The sequence below is a fragment of the Artemia franciscana genome, chromosome 13 (assembly GCF_032884065.1).
Source record: "Artemia franciscana chromosome 13, ASM3288406v1, whole genome shotgun sequence".
Taxonomy (NCBI): Eukaryota; Metazoa; Arthropoda; class Branchiopoda; order Anostraca; family Artemiidae; genus Artemia; species Artemia franciscana.
The window spans coordinates 17,584,950-17,599,563 of record NC_088875.1 but is presented as its reverse complement, the minus strand read 5'-3'; positions in this window follow the sequence as shown (position 1 = coordinate 17,599,563).

The window sequence follows — 14,614 nt, the reverse complement described above, 5'->3', positions numbered from 1 at the left end:
GAGCCACAATTAGTCGAAATTAGAAAAATATAATATGTGGGTAAAGGATCTGCGTTTTTTAAGATTTCAAAGACGCAAAATTTTTTAGGTTTAAAGTTAATCATCAAAAGCTATTAGCCTAAAAATATGTATAATGCCCTAATAAGAAGGGGATGACAGACCCGTTACGACAACTGTTAGCGATTTAAACTATTGAAAATCTATATACTGAGCTTTCCAGTGTCAGAGGCAGTGATTCCATGTGAAGTGCATTCGTCCCCAAAGATACAGGAAGTCCTTGCAAAATAAATAGTTCATGCAGATATTTATTTTAAAGCCTCTTGGTAAAAGTTGGTAAACTGTAGTTTGATAAAACTATGTGCAGTGGTGTGTAGTTGCACATCAACCATAGTAAAGGAAGACAGGTGGGTAGTTTTGCAGGTGGGGGAGTGCATTTGGGCCTCAAAATTGGGTCCTATACACAATATTTCTACCTCTTCGTGAGCCTTCAGATAAACATCAAAGAAATATTTTTCTTTTAGGGAAGAGGGAAGTAGAACTTAATATCTTATCTCCCTTGATTCGCTGAGATTTTTTAGACTACGTTTGTATTATGAGTGCGGTACCCTGAGGGAAGGTGTGAAAGTGAGGGGGGCACTTGGGCCACAAATTCTCCCGCTTTTTACGTTATAGTTAGACTCTTTGGCCCAATCCTGCAAGAACGACTGCTCAAACACAAGGGCTGCAGAATTTGCATGAGAAGCAATTTTAAAGCACTATAAAACTTTAGCGCAAAGAGCAAGGGAGGGGGGGGGGGTTGTGAGGAAGTGACAGTATTCTCGTATACAGAGAAACTTCTGTTGGTTGTAAGTTCTGATGCTGCTCTTTACTTTTAGTTGAGGAATATTTTTTATTCTTATTCGGAAAAATAGCTCAAATAAATTTAAAGCTAGTGGCATTACTAGCCCCAGAAGCACTTAAAAATGTAGCAAAAGTTTGGGGAGTTGCATTTTTTTTGGTGATAAGTTTACTTTGTGGAAAACAAACTGAACGAATCTACGTAGAAAAAGGTCTTTGTTGCATGCACGAAGGGGTAAATGATCTCAGGAACAAAGAAACTAGAAGATGAATAGGAAAATTATATATAAAACGACAAATTAATTCATGACTATTTTTGTTTTAATTCAAGGCTTTAAAACACGATTCGATAAAAACAAATATGTGCTTCATATTAACTCAAATTAACCTTTCAAATCTTCTGCAGCAAAACCTGCCCACTACCACTAGTTTTACAAGATAAGAATGCAAGTTTTGTAAAGGTCATATAAAGTTTGCTCAACAAAGACAAAATTCTTACACAAGCCCCTCAATGCAACATAATTGTGTAAAACATCCAGGTAAAAAAAAAACCACCAAGCTTCATTACAAAAATATCCTCTGAAATCTTGTTATGCTCAATGGAATTGTTGACAGGAAAATACGGTTTTCAGTTCGAAATTCCCCTTCAATTCTTGATTTACAGTTTAAGATCAAAATCTCCAGTAATATTTTTATCTAATGATGATCTCGGATAACTCCCAATGAAAGAAACTTACCACGAGCTTTGGATATGGTTATTAACTCACAGGGATAATATGACACAGCTGTCAGTGGCTTTTTTCGCTATTGTCTCCGATCCTAGATATCCTGGTTTAAACACCTAGAATTATGTGTATGCTGTATATGTGATCGAAATATCTGGACTTTTGTACCTGTTTCCACGGTTTACATAAATGGACCTATCCCCGTTTGAACGTTTATTTGTTCGTATCCTGGATCAGGCAATTTTCAAGGCTGTCGTATCTCATTGCATGTTATCAGACGTTAGAACCCTGGGAAGTTTTTTCTTTCATGCACGCATTGCATATTCTGAGGAACTATCTATCATTTTCTACTAGAACCTGCCTCGCTATCAGTGGTAGCGAAATTGCTGTATCGCAATTAACTTACAATTTAAACACTTGAGACATTATCAATGTGATTGGGACTTTCAATAGTAGATTTAAGCCCTGATTAAGCCATAGAAAAGCATTTTTAAGATTATACTTTCACATTTCTCTGCTTGTAGGTTCAAAAAATTTGTTGAAAATGGATCTATGACTCTGCATTTTGAAAAAAAGAGCCTGGTCTGTCTGAATAAAGTGCTATGAGCAATCCTGTGAAGTCATATGGCTCTAAAGAAGCAGAGCCTGATCCAAAATTGCTTGTTTAGGTTAGCTCAGATTTACTACTTTTAACTTTTGTTTCGTGGTTTCCTGTCAAATATTTAGTATTTTTTTATTGTTTTACTTAGAAAAAGTTTATTTCAAGTTTATTTAGGAGATAAAAAAGTACATTAAGTTGGTGTGCTTGCGAAGACCCCCTGGTTATGTTCGTCCTGAAACATTAGCTCCGGCAGTTCTGATATTTTATCGTGCTTTGTCGCCCACCTGACGTCCTGACGTCCACGTCCATGATCATTTCCCACCATCCGAAATAAAGTTTTGCGCATGTGCCTGAAATAGCCACGTTGCTCTAAATATATTTTCTTCAGAAAAACACCCATCTCCAGAATTATTCTTATTCTAGAATTTTCTTGAATTATTCTAGATTTAAGATAAGACATTTATTTCAAAAAATTGCCAACACAGGCCCCGAAGGGCCGAATTCGAATTTTGGAGTCAATGAGTAAAAACTCGACAAGCAAAACATCACAGAAAAACACAAGAACTTAAAAGAATACCAAAAATCAAAAACCTCATAATAAAAAATAATTCATTTTTCAATAATCAAACTGGGACTTATCATAGATAAAAACCGGTAAAACTCAATACAAAAATATATATACAAAACAATTAAAAAGGGACATTGAAAAAAATGTGGGAAGGGAGAAGAAACACAATAAGCAAACAAATACAGAACTCGGGCAACACTAGTACCAAATACAAAAAGGGGGAAGCTAGCGGGATGTTTTTTTTTGTGTAATGAAGGGGACAAAGGTTTTGGTCACATTTGGAGGTACAGCATCGAACGGGAGACAAGGAAAGAACAGGCTGGGAAACGGTCCAATGAGGAGAAATCTGGGCAGCGAGTCCTTTTTAGAAAAATATCTTTCGTGCGAAGGTTTGTCATTCTATTTTTAAAGAAATGGAGGCATAGCATACCTTTCCTCTACTAAAGCGCTCCTAACCGAGCTTTTTTTCGAAGGAGGGAGCATGAGACATTGGCTTCTTTAAAAATTGTTCGAAGGGCTTTTTTGTATAGATTAAGTTTTATCTGACTTCCCCGGAGATGCCAGGGTGCCAAACTGGACAAGCATATTCGAGATAGGAGTGGAAAAAGAAAGCAAGCACAAATCCTTAAGGAATGGGGAGGGGAAAGCCAAATTTATTTGGAATCTCAAGGAAGAAGGTAGATGTTTTAGCATTATGGACACTATTTTTAACATGGACACCCCAATTTATATTAAATGAAATTTTCATGCTGAGTAATTTAAAGGAGGGCAGGGAAGCTTCAGGAGGATATGATTAAGGAAATGGGGTGGAGATTTAAGGAAACAAATTGGCATAATCATGGATTTATAGGAGTTAATCTCATGTCCAAAATCGAGGCATATTGTGTAATATCATTGAAGATGCTCATAGGGTCGCTTTTTAATTTTCTATAGCGAGTTCCAACGACCGTAAGGTTACCGAGAAATTTCCATCTGTCAGGAGATTGGATAGCCATGCTGTTAAGCATGACTGACATAAGGAGAAGCCCTGAGATAGTACCTTGGGTTTGCTCCGTTGAGGACAGGGAAAGGGCTAGAATAATGATTCAGACATTTAACTACTTCTGGTGTATTTGATAAGAAGGAGAATTCTCCAAATTTGCAAGGGAAAAATTTATATTAAATTCAGTGACAGGTTTTTCAACTAATGTGTTGTGACTAACAAGATCAAATGCCTTTTGGAGATCAATGGGAATTAAATTAAGCCAAGTGTTTGGCTCCTCAAGAGTTTTTCCAATGGTGTTCGTTGGATAATGGGAAACTGAAGTGGATTTGACGTTTCCGAATTGCCTCACGTCGGTATAAGGTTGGATTTGTTCCTTAAGCCAGTCTGCAAGGAATCCTTTGTACAATTTCGAGAATATAAGGGCGATTGAAATAGGGCGAACACCTTCATATCCAGGCTTTTCACATTTCTTTTTTAAGAGGGTCACGAAACCCTGCTTTCAGAGTTGGTAATCTCTTCGAAAAGGACAGATGAGGGCATTGAAAGGAAATCGCTCTGGAACTGATCTTAATCGTTGGAGGATCTTCTCTTATGCTACTCAGTATAAAGTACATTGTTATAACTATAAATATTATAGATTTATATATCTAGACTCATTCTAGACATCCCTGGAAGTCTTATAGAATATTATCATGTAAACGCTTTTTTACAAAGATTACGCCTCACTTGCTAGAACAGAGTGTATTTTATTCAAGAAATGTATGATTTGATTAAGTAGCCTACATCCGGGATTTTTTTATGTTGTTTAGTTTTCAAACATCGAGATTTAAGCCGGATTTCTCTCTTTTTTTCTTTTCTTCTCTTTTATCTTGTGGTATTTGGTCAATACTAAAATATTCTTGATATAACCCCTTTCCTCATTTCCTCTTCTCTAAAAAATAGATTTGTAGCTTTCTTATATTTCTCACACAGTTCTCCTATATTCCCTTTCACTAGTCTTTACTTTTCTAACCTTTAACTACTGATGTAAAATCTAAAAAAAGGCCTGATTTCTCTTAGACTGAAATTATGAGACACTGCTCCTCCTGTAGGATGAGGATCCAATGAATGTTGGAATAATTTAAGCGTTTATCCGTAATTTATCTTCATCAGGAAAACCATTAAAATATAAACAAAAAAATCAGGATTAACTCTTTTTAGTTGGTTTAGCTAAGCTGCTCTGCAGAATTTAAACTTAGAAATGTGTTAGTAAGGTATTTTACCTGTTAACAAGGACAATTAAGAATAAAGTAGAAGCTACTGAAATACGAAATGACCCGGATTCCTTTGCCTCAAAAGCCAAGTCTTGAAAAGTATTTAAAGCTAAGTATCATAAGGTGTTTTTTTTTTTTTTTTTTTTTTTTTTTTTTTTTTTTTTTTTTTTTTTTTTTTTTGTAATTTAACTTTTCCACAATCTTAACAATAGAATTCAAACTGTAACATATAGGTGAAGTATCTCTTAAAATGTTTTTTTGTTCGCGTGATTGTCGTTGGACTTCGTTCTATTGCCGACCGGTGATGCCGATTGGAAGGGGGGGGGGATTCTCCCTGGATTTTGAAAATATTTTTTGTGTCTTCACTTTTAGAACAAGTTCACAAAAATCTCTCCCCCTAAATATTGAAAAATACCTTTTTGCATCTTTATTAAATAAATGAAAGAAAACACCCCCTGCTCCTCCTTCCTCTACATTTTCGTGAATTGGTACCATAATATCGCCAAGTATCTCTAATATCGCCAAGAGATGAAGTATCTCTTAAAATGTTTTTTTTCCGTGTGTCTAGTGATTGTCGTTGCACTTCGTTCTATTGCCGACCGGTGATGCCGATTGGAAGGGGGGGGGGACCCTGGATTTTGAAAATATTGTTTTTGTATCTTCACTTTTAGAACAAATTCACAAAAATTGCTCCCCCTAAATATTGAAAAATATCTTTTTTGCATCTTTGTTAAATAAATTAAAGAAAACACCCCCTGCTCCTCCTTCCTCTACATTTTCATGAATTGGTGCCATAATATCGCCAAGTATCTCTAATATCGCCAAGAGATGAAGTATCTCTTAGAATTGTTTTTTTCCGTGTGTCCAGTGATTGTCGTTGCACTTCGTTCTATTGCCGACCGGTGATGCCGATTGGAAGGGGGGGGGATTCTCCCTGGATTTTGAAAATGTTTTTTTTTGTATCTTCACTTTTAGAACAAATTCACAAAAATAGCTCCCCCTAAATATTGAAAAATACCTTTTTTGCATCTTTATTAAATAAATTAAAGAAAACACCCCCTGCTCCTCCTTCCTCTACATTTTCGTGAATTGGTGCCATAATATCGCCAAGTATCTCTAATATCGCCAAGAGATGAAGTATCTCTTAAAATGTTTTTTTTTCCGTGTGTCTAGTGATTGTCGTGGCACTTCGTTCTATTGCCGACCGGTGATGCCGATTGGAGGGGGGAGATTCTCCCTGGATTTTGAAAATATTTTTTTTGTATCTTCACTTTTAGAACAAATTCACAAAAATCGCTCCCCCTAAATATTGTAAAATACCTTTTTTGCATCTTTATTAAATAAATTAAAGAAAATACCACCCCGCTCCTATTTCTTCTACATTTTCGTGAATTGGTGCCATAATATCGCCAAGTAAAGAAAAATAACACAACTTTAACCGTGCTATAAATTGTGTCAGAATTGACAAAAATATTGTGTTTTTTTTAGCACTTAATGTATATACTTCATAAAAAAATAAAGACTTTTTCTTCGTTTTTGTGTAAATCATGAGGAATTGAAATTTATTTCATTTTGGCGTTTCTAAAATGCTCAGTACTGGCAGTTTACACTTTTTAGTGCACGCCTTTAGCAACTGTAAGATCCGAGAACGTACCTTTACCAGCTGGTTGAGTGTCTCACATAGAATAATGCTATTATACTCTTATTTAGGCAATTTTTCGTAGCAACATAGTCTTTTTTATTTCAGAAGTAATTTTTTATCTTTCTCGAAAAGCTTTTCTGTATTTAAATCATTTAAACAGCTTTGTCCGTCCTAAGTATACAGCTATGGATCGGGACATAGTGTCAATTTTTTTTGTTTCCGAGTTGTATTCGTATGTTTTTTTTCCAGTTGTTTTCCTCTCTTTCGATTATTTTTTTTTTTACCTGTGTTATTAAGAGAATACTGTAGTGCATTTATTCGTGCTCTTGCTAAAGCACAAATATCCTTGGGTACGTGTGTATTTGAGTATCCGAGTACTCAATATTTGGATTTGAGAACAAAAATGATGTAGCTGACACGAGGGTGCCTAGTATTTTGAGGGCATGCCTTAAGCTCCTTGTCATATGCTTTGTGAGCGCTCTTTGTCGAAAATTATCATGGAGTTGCGACTTAATGCTAAGAATGTCATAGATTCTCTTAACAGCATCGGGCTTTGTAACAACCGGGGGCTGTGGGTGGTTCCACGTATCTACATATTTGTTGGCAGTGGCGTTTTTTTTCAAAATCCTTAACGGGGACGGGGGGCAAAGTTGGATCCAATTTTCCCAAATCAAGTGAAAATGAAGATGAAAAATGAAAAATGAGCCATATAGTACCCTAAAGGCAAAGATATACTAAAGAAAACTGACCCGTTTCTCTGGATGCTTGAATTATACAGGCAATCAATCATGGCAATCATATTATGCAGGAAATCATTTTGAAGACAAAATTTTGAAAAGGGTTCGGTTGTATCGCTTCTCCACCTTCAATAATAGTTACGAAATATTTTTCTCTCGTCGGCTTGAAACTCACAGGGCATGAAAGCTGGATCAAGGAGACCTCATTCAAGACCAATAAATGAGTCATATGATCCGCTTGAAACTCAGAGAGCATGTAGACTGGGCTAAGGAGACCCCAATGAAGACAAGAACATTGATCGTGTCGATTTGTCATGCCCAAAAATTGGCAGAATTGAAAATTACAAGGAATTTAGACTGGACCAAGAGAACTCAATGAAGACAAATGAATTTGATAAAATGATTTGGCTTTATCCATTTTTGATGCATTAACATATGAAAAAATTTTCTCACAATCGGCTTGAAAACTAGTATTCCTTTGGTTAACATGTGTCAAATGTGTCAATTAATTAACAAACGGAAATTAATTTTTAAACATCCACTGTGAAAAGATTTTTCTTGTAATAGAAAGAAGAAAGAAAGAAATTTTATTTGAGCCCTACGACCATACACAACATGATTTAATAATACAACACAGCACAGACCACACACTCAATATAAAACAATACTTATTTTCATTCACTCGGGCTCGACTGAGCCTCTCCCGCCTTTTCCACATATCGTGCCATTTTGCATATGGTTCCAGGCATCGAAGACCTCAGGATATCAGAAAGCAGCACCAACCGATGGTCCCCCCAAATTTCATCCCTAAGACTTTCAAGCTCCTGGCACTCCATGAGGAAATGGGCTAAATTATTATCCTCTTTTCCGCAATGTGTAATATAAGTCAAGAACAGCGTTGCAACTTAAACGAGCAGAAGTAAAGTCACATAATAAATAATATATGGCTATTAAGAGTATATATGTTTCTATTAATGAGCAATTGAGCATAAAACGAGGGGAAAATACAAAGACTAACCAAGTCAGGCTTAAACAAATACTACTGTTAATAAGTAAATGAAATCTAAAACTAAATGAAATTAAATTATTAATGAAGTCGCTTAACACGTGGGAATTACCATAAATTAAGATGGGGCTAGAGCTTTTTCGAACTATCTAAAAACTAGAGTGCCATTTAGAGGAAATAAAAGGCTATTTCTTACAATAATTAAATAAAAAAAACTAGTTTTTTTAACTGAAAGTAAGGAGCGACATTAAAACTTAAAACGAACAGAAATTACTCCGTATATGAAATGGGTTGTCCCCTCTGCAGTCCCTCGCTCTTTACGCTAAAGTTTTTAATTGTTTTAAAAAGTAGAATTGTGGCAAAGAGTCAAACTTTAGCGTAAAGAGCGAGGGACTGCAGAGGGGACAACCCATTTCATATACGGAGTAATTTTTTCGTTTTAAGTTTTAATGTCGCTCCTTACTTTCAGTCATAAAAAAACTAGTTTTTTTTTATTTAATTTCTGAACGTTTTTGAATTAATGCATGTTTGATTTTGGCTCTCCGCACATAAATTATTGAAATGAAATTAGTATATTAATTTTTTTTTGTCTAAATGGCTTTCTCTTAGTTTTGATCAGACGATTTTGAGAAATAAGGGGTGGGGAAGGAGGCCTAGCTGCCTTCCAATTTTTCGGTTACTTAAAAAGGCTACTAGAACTTTTAATTTTCAACGAACGTTTTTATTAGTAAAAAATATACGTAACTTAAGAATTAAATTACGTAACAAACTTTTATATTCTTATATTTTTATTATGTGTACGAGGGGGTTTGTACCCTCGTTAATACCTCGTTCTTTACACTAAATCTTAAGTTTTGTCCCAATTCTTTAAGAATGACCCCTGAATCAAAAAGGCCGTTGAATAAATAGTTGAAATTACTAAAAATATTTAGCATAAAGAGCGAGGTATTTATCTCCTCCCAAATACCTCGCTCTTTATGCTAAAGTATTTTTAGAACCCCTCATATGCGTAATAATCTCTGTTCATTTTAAATTTCAATGCTATTCCTTACTTTCATTTGAAAAAACGTTTTCATGTTTATTTTTTCATTGTTTTTTTTTTATAGTAATGCTAGAAAATCCTGCACCCTTTTCATTGAATTTTTCTTCCCCCATGACATATTCCTCAAAGGAAAGATCCTCCCACAAAGCCCTCTCCCATTAACCCCACCCCCCAAAACCAAAAAATCCCCATGAAAACGTCTGTACACTCCCAATAACCATTACTATATGTAAACACTGGTCAAAGTTTGTAACTTGCAGCCCCTCCCCCAGGGATTGTGGGGGAGTAAGTCATTCCCAAAGACATAGTTATTATGGTTTTCGACTATGCGGAACAAAATGGCTATCTTAAAATTTTAATCTGTTGACTTTTGGAAAAAAATTAGCGTGGGAGGGGGCCTATTTGCCCTCCAATTTTTTTATCACTTAAAAAGGGCACTAGACCTTTTCATTTCCGTAAGAAGGAGCCCTCTTGCGACACTCTAAGACCACCTGGTCGATACGATGACCCCTGGAGAAAAGAAAAAAAAACAACATACAAACAAATAAACACGCACCCGTGATTTGTCTTCTGGCAAAAAATATGAAATTCCACATTTTTTTAGATAGGAGCTTGAAATTTTTGCTACAGAGTTCTCTGATATGCCGAATGCGATAGTGTGATTTTCGTTAAGATCTTATGACTTTTAGGGGATGTTTCCCCCTTTTTTCCAAAATAGGGCAAATTTTCTCAGGCTCGTAACTTTTGATGACAAAGATTAATTAATTGAAACTTATATATTTAGAATCAGCGTGAAAATTCGAATCTTTTGATGTATCTTTTAGCATCAAAATTCCGTTTTTTAGAGTTCCGTTTACTATTGAGCCGGGTCGCCCCTTACTACAGTTCTTTACCACGAACTGTTTGAAAAGAAAATAATTCGGTATTTCGAGGCTTCTGATATTATTAGAATTTTGCGGAAGTTAGGCTCAAAATTGAAAAAGGATTATATTTCTTCTCTGGGCCCCTTCCACCTCTTAGTTCGTTTATTTTCCCGTTAGTTTTCACCTGTTTTCGCTTTATAGTTGTGTTATCTCTTAGCAATTCTTTCGTTAGTTGAGTTATGGTTGTGGTATATATATTTTATCGCTCGTATAGTTGTGTTATTTTCAAATTATACTCCATAATAGAGAGGCTCCGAACACCCAGCATTGTATATTAAGCTCTGAATTTGACGTTTTTTCTACCGTGACCAGATTCGTCCTGCGCCCTTTCATTGAATTTTTTTCCCCCATGGCATATTTCTCCAAGGTAAGATCCTCCCACATGGCCCCCTCCCTCAACCCTACCCCCAAAACCAAAAAATCCCCCTGAAAACGTCTGTACACTTCCCAATAACCATTATTATATGTAAACACTGGTTGATGTTTGTAACTTGCAGCCCCACCCCCAGGGACTGTGGGGGAGTAAGTCATCCCCAAATACATAGTTATTATGATTTTCGACTATGCTGAACAAAATGGCTATCTCAAAATTTTAATCCGTTGACTTTGGGAAAAAATGAGCGTGGGAGGGGGCCTAGATGCCCTCCAATTGTTTTGGTCACTTAAAAAGGGCACTAGAACTTTTCATTTCCGTTAGAATGAGCCCTCTTGCGACATTCTAGGACCACTTGGTCGATACGATGACCCCTGGGGAAAAAAAAAAAAACAATATCACGAACTGTTTGAATATATATGTGATCTTCAGTTTAGTTTTATTGTTTTAAAAAGCTACTTTTTTTAACACTTCTTTGCTTTTGGTTTTATGTTACTTTGTCCTTTGTCTTTAGATTAAATAAAAAAAAAACAAGTTTTTTTTTTAACTGAAAGTAAGGAGCGACATTAAAACTTAAAACGAACAGAAATTACTCCGTAAATGAAAGGGGCTGTCCCCTCCTCAACGCCCGCTCCTTACGCTAAAGTTTGACTCTTTCTCTCAACTCTACTTTTTAAAACAGTAAAAAACTTTAGCGTAAAAAGCGTGGCGTTGAGGAGGGAATAGCCCCTTTCATATACGGAGTAATTTCTGACCTTTTTTGAATTGATGCATTTTGTGATTTTGGCTCTCCGCACATGAATAATTGAAACGAAATTTGCGTAATATTTTTTTTTTTGGCTAAAGGGTTTCTCATAGTTTTGATCGGACGATTTCGAGAAACAAGGAGCGGAGGACGAAGCCTAGTTGCCGTCCAATTTTTAGGTTACTTAAAAAGGCAACTAGAACTTTTAATTTCTTACGAACATATTTGTTAGTAAAAAAAAATATACATAACTTACGAATTAACTTACGTAACAGACTTTTATATTTGTATGTTTTTATTACGTATATGAGAGGGTTCCTCCGGAAACCCTCCGAAAATCCTCCGGAAAAACGTCGGTACACTTCCCAATAACCATTACTATATGTAAACACTGGTCAAAGTTTGTAACTTGCAGCCCCTCCCACGGGGACTGTGGGGGAGTAAGTCGTCCCCAAAGACATAGTTATTAGGTTTTTCGACTATGCTGAATAAAATGGCTGTCTCAGAATTTTGATGCGGTGACTTTGGGAAAAAATGAGCGTGGGAGGGGGCCTAGGTGCTCTCCAATTTTTTGGTCACTTTAAAAGGGCACTTGAACTTTTAATTTACATTAGAATGAGCCCTCTTGCGATATTCTAGGACCACTGGGTCGATACAATCACTCCTGGGAAAAAAAGCAAAGCAAAAAACAAACAAACAAATAAACACGCATCCGTGATCTGTCTTCTGGCAAAAAACACAAAATTCCACATTTTTGTTGATAAGAGCTTGAAACTTCTACAGTAGGGTTCTCTGATGCACTGAATCGGATGATGTGATTTTCGTTAAGATTCCATAACTTTTAGGGGGTGTTTCCCCTCATTTTCTAAAATAAGGCAAATTTTCTCAGGCTCGTAACTTTTAATCGGTAAGACTAAGCTTAAATATTTATTTAAATATAGAAGTTCTAAATTTTATATATTTAAATATTTATATATTTAAAATCAGCATTAAAATGCGATTTCCAATATTCCGTTTACTTAAACTTGTGCTAATCTCCTTAAGTGCTTGAATTTGTACTCGAGTGTCTAATTTCCAACAATGGGGCATTTAAGGCAAAGTTGTCAGGAGATGTCGGGGGCATGGCTTAAAATGTTTCACGCATTTCTCGTATGCGTTCGTTGACAGAACCAATCTTAGGCCAACCTTGGAGGTACCCCCCCATCCTCCCTTATTCTCAAGTATTTGTAGGTATATATCAAATAGTATGGGTAAGGAAAATGGGTGCTAGTGTCGACAAAAAACATTAATGCCATCTAGCGTTTGGTGACACTTGACATTTTTTCAAGCTATTAAATCATTTTTCTGTCCAGAACTTAGATCAGAAACTTATTATTCCCCTAAATTTACCAATTCAACTAATTAAAATAATTATTTTTAATGTTACGCTAAAAAATGCCAAGTGTTGCCAAACGCTAGATGGTGTTGCTAGTTTTTTTTTATCGAAGCTAGCACCAGCTTCCACTCTTACAAGTTACACTTACTCCTTGGGTATGTACAACAGGGCTCTGCAAAAGACATCCTGATAGCCCTGAACTGTGCTTTAATATAATGCATACGGGTAATATTTTTAAAAACTGTCAGATGCTTACTACTAAGGAGAGTCCTTGATTTCCCTTAGAGTATGGGGCGTTGTACCAATAGGGGGTGGGGGGTAATTCCGCTAATCAACCCTGTTTATGGACACACTGAGGTATCTAAACTCTTATCGAAAATAAGGTTAATTTTAACGAAAATTAGAAAGGTTGCAAAGGATGTTTGAACTTGAAAACAATTGCTTTCGAAAAACAAGGATGGTTTTTGTCAACATCTGCGAGTTTCCCCTATTGAAGTAGACTAGTCGAAATTTTGATCCCTGTTTTCCTTGCAGTGTTTTGTCAAATCCTTGTTCTATCTTTGTTAATATATCAATCAGATTTTTGTAATAGTTTCTTCTGAAAGTAAATATTTGACAAAACTGTGCAAGGGTTTCTAGAGATTTCCAAATGGATTCTGTTGCGTCTTTTGGCGCAATGTTACCTTTGAGATGGGTCGCAAGATAGCCTGTAAAGCGATCTGAAAATAAATCTTGTAAATCTCCTTCTCATTTAAGCTTGAATGATAGTTTGAATGAAAATTCTTTTATTGCTCTGTAATCAAAGCCGAATCCAGGGGGAGGTTAGAGGGTTTGAAGCCTCCCCGATATCTTTGTCTGGCTAAAAAAACATAACAAAAATGAATATAAAAAAATTGATGCGTTTTAAAAAAATTTTTGTGCTCCTCCCAAAAAACAAAACTTTTTTTCCGTAATGAAGTTTTTTTTTATCCGTAATGAAGGGGACAAGGTTTTTTTTCATATTTAGAGGTTAAGCAACGGGTGGGAGACAAGGTAGGAACAGGTTCAGAAACAAATCTTGGCAGGCGGTGTCTGGGTGGGGAGTGTCTTTTGTGGAAAATGTTTTCCGTGCGTGGGTTTGTTATTGGGTTGTTTTTTTTTTTTTTTTTTTTTTTTTGCAAAACGAAGGCCCAACGTACCTCTCCTGTGCACAAGTGTTTCCAGCTTGGCCTTTCAAGGAGGCACACTCGTGCCTCTATAAAGAGGCGACACACGACAATGTTAAGCGATCTTCGGTTCCAGTGGTCGCAGACGGATGGGGAGGGATGCATTTCGTAGCCCGAGCTCCAACTAAGAAACCTGCAAAATTTCATCCCCCTCCAACTTTTTCTTCATGGGGAAAATCTGGCCGAAAGTTTCGACCTGTCAACCCAAGCCCCCCTTTAACGTTGTCCGATCGGGCTGAAATTCACAAGTTAAGGTCCCCTAGGGCCCAGGAGCTTATCCGCGAAATTTCAGCTTGATCCGATAACTCCTTCCCTGTTTTCCAGAAACCACGCATAGCCACTTAAAATTCATTTACTTTTTTTTTCGCCACGCCTACAGGTCACATCCGACATCGGATCTGGGTGTACGAAGACTCATTCGATGCGGAATTCTCCGAGTAAGTGCCCATGAAAGTTTCGTAGGAAAATCTTAACCCCCCGAAAGTTTCGACCCTCCAACCCCCCCCCCCCCCCCCACCCCACCCCTTTTAACGTTGTCCGATCGGGCTGAAATTCACAAGTTAATGTCCCCTACGGCCCAGGAGCTTATCCGCGAAA